Genomic DNA, 8919 nt, shown 5'->3' with positions numbered 1-8919 from the left:
GACCGATCTCGAGACCAAGACTACTACAACACTACTGTTGACACAGTGCACCGAGTGGGTCAGAGAGGAAACAACGACAGAACCCGGCAAATCATCATTCAGTTTGGGATGAGAGTAGTGCTGCTCTCAAGAAGAGGTTGACGTGGTGACGTATCCATCATTTCCTGTTTACGCCCTACCGCTGCTTGCAGCGCTCTACTACTGTGTTCTGCTAACGCTAATCAAACTTGTTGTCATTGATATTCTAGCCTTGAAAACACTTGTTTTAATTTTTTACCGTACAGTTAAACATACGAAGGTTAAGTAAAAAGCAACCTTGCCTCTTAGAGGCAGCGTAATCTCCTTTAAACTTCCTTTTTGTCCTTAGCTTAGCTTAAATTTAGCACCTATGGCCTCTCTCTCCTCTCCTCCGCTCTCCTGCCCGGTGTGTCAGATGTTTAGCTACTCCTCGTCCTCCTTTAGGGACAATGGTAGTTGCATAAAGTGTAGCGTACTGTTAGATATGGAGGCGAGGATCAACAATCTGGAGAAGCGGTTCCGCACCCCTGATACCAAACCCGAAGCTAGCAAGCAGGACCTAGCCGGTGCGGACCGTGCTAGCGCTAGCTCTAGCTTAGCTTCCCCCCCGGCCAGCAATGACTGGGTTACTGTCCATGGTAAGCATAGTCGAAGGTCAAAAAGCCGCTCGGGACACCACCATGTTCACGTCTCAAACAGGTTCTCCCCCCTCCGTGAGGACAACACACTCACCGGGGAACAAACTCTGATAATTGGCGACTCCATATGAGAAACGTGAAGCTAGCGAAGTCAGCGGGCATCGTGAGGTGCATCCCAGGGGCCAGAGCGGGTGACATAGAATCAAATCTAAAGTTGCTGGCAAAGAGTAACCGTAAGTTGGATAGGATAGTCCTCCATGTCGGCACTAATGACTCCCGACATCGTCAGTCGGAAGCAACCAAAGTGAACATTGAATCAGTTTGTGCTTATGCTAAAACAATGTCGGACTCCGTAATTTTCTCTGGTCCCTTACCAAATCTGACCAGTGATGACATGTATACCCGCATGTCATCATTTAACCACTGGCTATCGAGGTGGTGTCCAGAAAACGAGGTGGGCTTCATTGAAAATTGGAGATCCTTCAGGGGAAAACCAAACCTGACAGGAAGAGATGGAATCCACCCTACTTTGGCGGGGGCATCTCTACTATCAGAAAACATGGCACAGTCACTGTTATGACATCTCATGAATGAGACCATGTTACAGAGGTGGAGTCCTCCACGCCCCTCTGCGCTTGCCTTAGGACAGTTTCCCTCCCATTGCTATTATGATAGCTGTGTTCATTGCCATGACAACTGTTGTGATGGTGATGAATATTATTTTATGGAGACGGTGTCTGTCCCCCGACCCAAATTTCTCAATGATTTTAACATAAAATCAAATAAAAGAGAAATCAATTATAAAAATCTGAAAAAAACTAAAATCTCAAATACAGAAACACCAAAACATAAAACCATTAGATGTGCTCTATTAAATATTAGATCACTGAGATCCAAATCTCTACTAGTAAATGACCTTATCTCAGAAAATAACTTTGATTTATTCTGTTTAACTGAAACATGGCTGTATCATGATGAATATGTTAGTTTAAATGAAGCCACTCCTCCCAGTCATTTAAATACTCATATGCCACGAGACATAGGCCGTGGAGGTGGTGTAGCAGCTATTTATCATTCCTCTCTCCTAATCTATCCTAAACCAAAGGCCAATTACACTTCCTTTGAAAGCCTGGTTCTAAATTTATCTCATACCGAATCAAAAACCTGCCAGCCAGTCTTATTTGCGATAATTTACCGTCCTCCAGGCCCTTATTCTGAATTTCTGTCAGAATTCTCTGAGTTTATATCAAACTTAGTCCTCAGTTCTGATAAAATACTGATAGTAGGAGATTTTAATATCCATGTTGACAAAGATAGTGATAGCCTGAGCTCAGCCTTTATGTCCCTAATAGACTCAGTTGGATTTTTTCAAACTATTAATGAAGCTACTCATCGTTTAAATCATACTCTTGATCTTGTTCTAACATATGGCCTTGATATTAATGAACTAAAAGTCTACCCTGAAAATCCTCTGCTATCAGATCACTTTTTAATATCTTTTAACATTATCCTAGAGGATCTCGCACTGTGCAATAAAATAGTTACGAGTAGAAATTGGCTAAATTTAAAGAGGCCATTCCTGCTGCCTTAAACTCAGTGCACCATCCAATAAATAACTATGATATTAAATATAACCCCTCTCAACTGGATCTGCTTGTCGATAGCTCTGCTAGTCTACTAAAATCCACCTTGGACTCAATTGCCCCATTGAGGGAAAAAACTATTAAACGTCAGAGGAAAGCTCCGTGGTTTAGCTCTGAAACTCGCACACTCAAAAAAACAACCCGTAAATTAGAGAGAATGTGGCGCTCCAATAAAACAGAGGAGTCACGAATACTCTGGCAGGAAAGCCATAGTAAATACATGACAGCCTCACGACATACTCGATCTACATACTACTCCTCACTAATTGAAGAAAATAAAAATAATCCGAGGTACCTTTTCAGCACTGTAGCCAGGCTAACACAAAGTCAGAGTTCTATTGAGCCTATGATTCCTCTAGCCCTCAGCTGAGAGGACTTTATGACATTTTTTAATGATAAAATTCATAAGATTAGAGATAAAATTAGCCACTCCCTGCCTTCACCTGGGCCTGTTGTACCATTAAATGTAAATAGGCCTAACCTAAACTGTTTCACACATATAGGACTTCAGGAACTTAACTCTATTATTTCATCCTCCAAACCATCGACCTGCCTTTCAGATCCGATCCCAACTAAGCTGTTTAAAGAAGTTGTTCCCCTGGTCTGCCCATCTTTGTTGGAGACAATAAATATATCCCTATCAATAGGCTACGTGCCACAGTCCTTTAAAGTAGCTGTAATCAAACCCCTTCTGAAAAAACCTACTCTTGATTCCAGCATTTTAGCAAACTACAGGCCTATATCTAATCTTCCTTTTATTTCAAAGATTCTTGAGAAAGTTGTGGCGGCTCAGCTCTGTGACTTCCTTCAACACAACAGCCTGTTCGAGGACTTCCAGTCAGGTTTTAGAGCTCAACAAAGCACAGAGACTGCTTTAGTTAAAGTAACTAATGATCTACTCTGGGCTTCAGATGAAGGACGACTCTCAGTGCTGGTTTTATTAGATCTTAGTGCAGCTTTTGACACTATAGATCACTATATTCTACTAGAGAGATTAGAGGAATTACTTGGAATCACAAGGACTGCCCTAAACTGGTTTAAGTCCTACCCATCTGATAGGTACCAGTTTGTACACGTGAATAACAAGTCTTCTGTGTACACTAAAGTAAGCTACGGGGTTCCTCAGGGCTCTGTGCTAGGTCCAATCCTCTTCTGCATCTATATGCTCCCCCTTGGTAATGTTATGAGAAAATACTCTAACTTTCACTGCTATGCTGATGATACCCAACTGTATGTATCAATGAAGCCAGGTGAGACAAATCAGCTATCTAAACTTGAGGCCTGTCTGAAGGACATTAGGGCCTGGATGGACCAAAATTTTCTTCTTCTTAACTCAGACAAGACTGAGGTCATTGTACTGGGCCCACGACACCTTAGAGAAACCTATGCTAGCCTAACTGCCCTAGATGGCATTACTCTGGCACAAAGCACAACTGTTAGAAACCTTGGGGTTCTATTTGATCAGGATTTATCCTTCAACTCTCACATAAAACAAACTTCAAGAACTGCCTTCTTTCATCTCCGTAACATTGCTAAAATCAGATCTATCCTGTCTCAGAGCGACGCCGAAAAGCTAGTCCATGCTTTTGTTACCTCTAGACTGGATTATTGTAATTCTCTTTTAGCAGGCTGCCCGAGCAAGTCGCTTAAGACACTTCAGCTGGTTCAAAATGCTGCAGCACGTGTACTGACTAAAACTAGGAGAAGAGATCACATTACTCCTGTATTAGCCTCTCTGCTTTGGCTTCCCATAAAATATAGAATAGAATTCAAGATTCTTCTACGCACTTATAAAGCCCTAAATGGACAGGCACCAGTCTATCTCAAGGAGCTTGTAGAGCCATACAATCCCCACAGAACACTACGCTCTCAAAATGCTGGCCTACTTGTTGTTCCATTTGTCTCTAGAAGTAGTATAGGAGGAAGAGCTTTCAGTTATCAGGCCCCACTTCTCTGGAACCATCTACCAACCACGGTTCGGGGGGCAGACACCCTCTCTACCTTTAAGGTTAGGCTCAAAACATTCCTCTTTGGTAAAACTTTTAGTTAGGAACCAGCTCATAGCTCATAGTTAAGATGCAATAGGCATAGACTGCCGGGGGGGGGTCTGGCATTCTCGGTTGGAGAGAGGTTGGAGAGGGCGTTAAGAGAGAGGTCATTTAGGTTAGAGAGGGACCGGAGAGGGTCCCATTCCTCTCTCTAACACTCCCTCTATGTCTGCTTCTTCCCTTGTGTGTTTGCTCCTGTACTCCTTCTGGCTTTTGTCTTGCAGGTCCGTGGGATCCTCAGTGTGGAGTTACAGAGTCTCAACAACTCTGTCTCCACCCTTTTCTCTGCACACACCCAACACAGCATAACGTGGATGGCTGTTCATCATAGGAATGGGATCCACACAAGGTTCCTGCTGCTTAACAGAAGGTTTTCCTTGCCGCCATGATGAATTCATGTTGGATGTGGGATACATATGTATGTGTATATACGTATATATGTGTGTATCCATTAAATGAAGAGTCCATCCTTAAGACTGCTCTACTGTAAAGTGTCTTGAGATACCATTGGTTATGATTTGGCGCTATACAAATAAAAGATTGATTGATTGATTGATTGATTGATTGATTGATTGATTGATTGATTGTGCGCAACCAGGTTTGGAAGCTGTCCAAAAATGCAAAGGTCTCCAAAGAGATGAATATTTGCTTTCGTGAAGAAAATTGTTGACCACAAAAGTGATAATAAAAGTCACTGGTTGATGGTTAGTACTGAAATAAATGACATTAGGTATATTTTAGTAAATGTGTATGGCTTCAACAATCATACCAAAAACAAAAGAAACTATTTAACACCCTAAAAAATATAATTGAGGATTGGAAAAGTTTTTTTTTAACTGGTAAAGTTATTGTCGGAGGAGATTTTAATATAGTACCAAATGACAAAGTAGACAGGTTCCCTGCACATCAAAATTCTCAGCAGTTTAATTACATAATTACAGATTTTTCTAATCCTCTTGATTTGTATGATATTTGGGGGAACAAAATCCTGGAAAAATGAAATATACATGGAGTAATAACTCAGAGCGTTCCCTGTGTTCTAGAATTGCCTTGAAGTGTGACCTTTTCCCTTACCCTCTTACTCTTACACTACGGTGTTATTACACTTTCTATTTCTCTTGATAATATTGTACCAAAACCAAGGATGATTCACTGGAAATTTGATGGCAACCTTTTAGGAAGCAGACTCTTTCTGAATAAAATCAAGAAATTAATATTGGAAATAAAAATAATGACTGATTTCTCACCTATCAGTAAGTGGGAATGGTTAAAATATAAAGTGAAACAGTTAAGTATTGAAAAGCGAAAAAAAAGGGCTAATTAAAAAAGACAACAGCAAACCAAAATTATCTATAAAATAAAATAAGTTTACCACAATTAAGTGATGAAAATATTTTAGGACTAAATCAGCTAAAATCTAAATTAGATGATTTTTACTTGGAGAATGCTAAAGGAGCATTCATCCGCTCAAGAGCAAAATGGATTGAAGAGGGGGAAAAAAATTTGACCGACTTCTTTAATTTAGAAAAAAATATCACTAAATAGAATATTGACAACGTAATAACTGAAGATCCAGAAGACAAATAATTATAATGTGAATTTCTATAAATCTCATTATACATCTAATTATTCAACCCAGGAAGCAAACTCTTTCTTTGATTCTATAAAGTTCAGTCTGCGACTTTCAGATCCCTCTCTCCCCCTCCCTCCCCGCTGCTCTCTTGCCCTGCCTCCAAACTTTCTAAAGTCCCTCCCTCAGAGGAGCCAACAAGCTAACGTTAGTCTGACAGCAACATCATAGTAATATAACATCCTCTGTTAAAAGCATATTACTGCAGCGCTTCTCTCTCTCTATGTGCACACAGTACACCAATCTATCAGCAGCAGTAACACAGTGTCACTTACAGCAGCCCAAACGGAGGCTGCTGTTATGGAAAGCCGATTGAGCATATATTAGATATCATTGATATGAAAGCTCAGTTTCCTATACTAGTGAGGTCTTTGACTGCACTAGAGCACTAGTAGAACACTGAAACATGTACTAGTAAACTAGTAGAGAGGAAAAATCCCTACATGTTAACTAGTAAGGTGCTAAATATCTACTAATTAACAAGTAACATGTATTTTGTGTTTACTAGTTAACTAGTAACATGTATTTTGCGTTTACTAGTTAACTAGTAACATGTATTTTGTGTTTACTAGTTAACTAGTGTTACGGCTGAATTTACGGTTGACCTCATTTGGAGACATGATTCATTGCTCTGGTTGAATGATGGAGTCCAGGAGAAGCATTGATGATTTTATATAAAAAATGTTTATTCTAAACTAAGAAAAAAAGGTACAAAATGGAACAAAGTGAAACAAAATCAGCGTCCGTCCAGGCGGACGTCCGAAGGAAGTGCCGCGCCCTTCCCAACAGTTTCAAAGCTTAAGCTTTTTATACAGATAAGAGCAAAAGTTCCACTCTGGGGTAAGGAGGAGGGGAGAGTCAGATGCCCAATAGTGGAAAGATTTGAGGATGATGAAGATGTATATGTTATGAGGAAGATGTGGCGCCACCCTTATCTCCATGATAGTGTGTGCTGCATGCGAGCAACGATTCTGGCCTTGGCAGAGACTGTGCTGCACTGAGAATAATACGATCTGTACTGTTTAATCATGATTCAGCTGTTCAAAAGTGTAAAGAGTAATGGAGTCGTCATGTATTAAAACATGACAAATTGTACACATGAACATACATTTGACGATATGATGATGAATATAATAATTGACCATAACACTAGTGAGCCTCAAAATGTTTACCAGTTAACTAGTTAGAGCCAAGAAGTCCACTAGTTAAACTAGTTTGACTATTTTCAACCTTACTAGTTAACTAGTTAGGATACACAGTTTTTACAAGTTAACTAATCAAAGCAAAAAGGTTGACTAGTTGTACTAGCGATGGCTTTATGAGTCATACTAGTGAACTAGTGAGGCTCTAAATGTTCACTACTTAACTAGTAAGAGAACATATGTCCACTAGTTGCACTTACATTGTTTTTATGTCATACTAGTTAACTAGCGAGACTTACATGTTTTACTAGTAGACTAGTTAAATCTAAAATGTCACTAGTAACACTTGTTGCACAAAATGATAATGCAGAGGTGGGGAATAAGGCTTCCAATAGGCTCTCAAAATAAGAATAAGAAATAACATCAAATCAGGACCCAGGATTATGTTATAACCCCACCCACCTCATTTACATATTGCACACTAGTCAACTTGTTGGTTTAAAGGATTTAAACAAGTAAACTAGTTGATATGTCTTAATCTTACTAGTTAACCAGTAAGACATAAATGATAACTAGTTAACTAGTTAAACTCATAATGTCAACTAGTTATACTAGTGAAGAATTATTTTAGTGTTCTAGGTAACGAGTAAGAAAAACTGTCACCTAGTCACAGTAGTTGGAGTATTTCAAACCCTACTAGTTAACTAGTGAGGCTCAGAAATGTTTACTAAACTATTGAATGCTAAAATGTTAACTAGTCACACTAGTGAGAACAGTTTTTACTGTACTAGTTTACTAGTAAAGCCCTGTACAGTTTACAAGTAAACTAGTAGCGCCTCAATGTCCACTAGATAAACTAGCTGGAGCATTTTTTACCTCAGTAGTAAACTAGTGGAACACTGTGTGGCAGTAGTAAACTAGTTGTGGACAAAACAGCTTACTAACGGACATCTGCTTTTGACTAGTTAACTAGTCGTATGCTACAATTTGACATGTTTACATGCTGAGCAGCCAAAACACTTTACTAGTTTAACTAGTTGAGCACAGATGTCCACTAGTACCATGATTTGTTGACTACTAGTTAACATGTGACAAATAAATTCTCTAACTAGTGGACATTTTGCACTTATTTGTTAACTAGTTAACTGTGTTAGGCCTCACTAGTTAATCAGCAAGGTCACAGTCTAACTGGTGATGCTAGTGGACATTTTGACTATTTGTAATCAACTAGTACAACTTTAAAGCCTCACTAGTTTATTAGTAAGGACTTAAAGGACTTTTTACTAGTACTACTAGTAAACATCTTGAACCCTACTTGTTAACAAGTAAGATCAATAACACTAATACTAGAGGTACAAAGAACATTTATGCCCTTAGTAATTAACTAGCTAACATAACTACTTTACTAGTAAAGTCCAAATGCATTTTACAAGTGTCACGATTGGACATTTGGTTCTTACTAGTTAACTTGTAAAGGTCAACATTAGGAATGTGACGATATCTCGGTACTGCGATATTTAGCGATATTTTTCCACATGATTGATTATCGATATGCTCCCGCCAAGTATCGATTTTTTTTTTTTTTTTTTTTTTTTCAGAACCTTTTCTGCTTTTTCACTAAAATGTGCAGGTACGTCTTCACATAAATGTTGTCACTGTTTGTTGAAGGAACCAATGTGTTGTTTACTGGAATATTGCACTATAATGGTGTCACTGGTAAGAAAGACCCTATTTTTGTTTACAGAAAGCACTATTGGAGATACTTACTCGTTTACATTGGTATGTTGACACTTATTTACA

This window comes from Gouania willdenowi, chromosome 9, assembly GCF_900634775.1.
Source record: "Gouania willdenowi chromosome 9, fGouWil2.1, whole genome shotgun sequence".
Classification (NCBI taxonomy): Eukaryota; Metazoa; Chordata; class Actinopteri; order Blenniiformes; family Gobiesocidae; genus Gouania; species Gouania willdenowi.
This window is presented reverse-complemented; position numbering follows the sequence as displayed.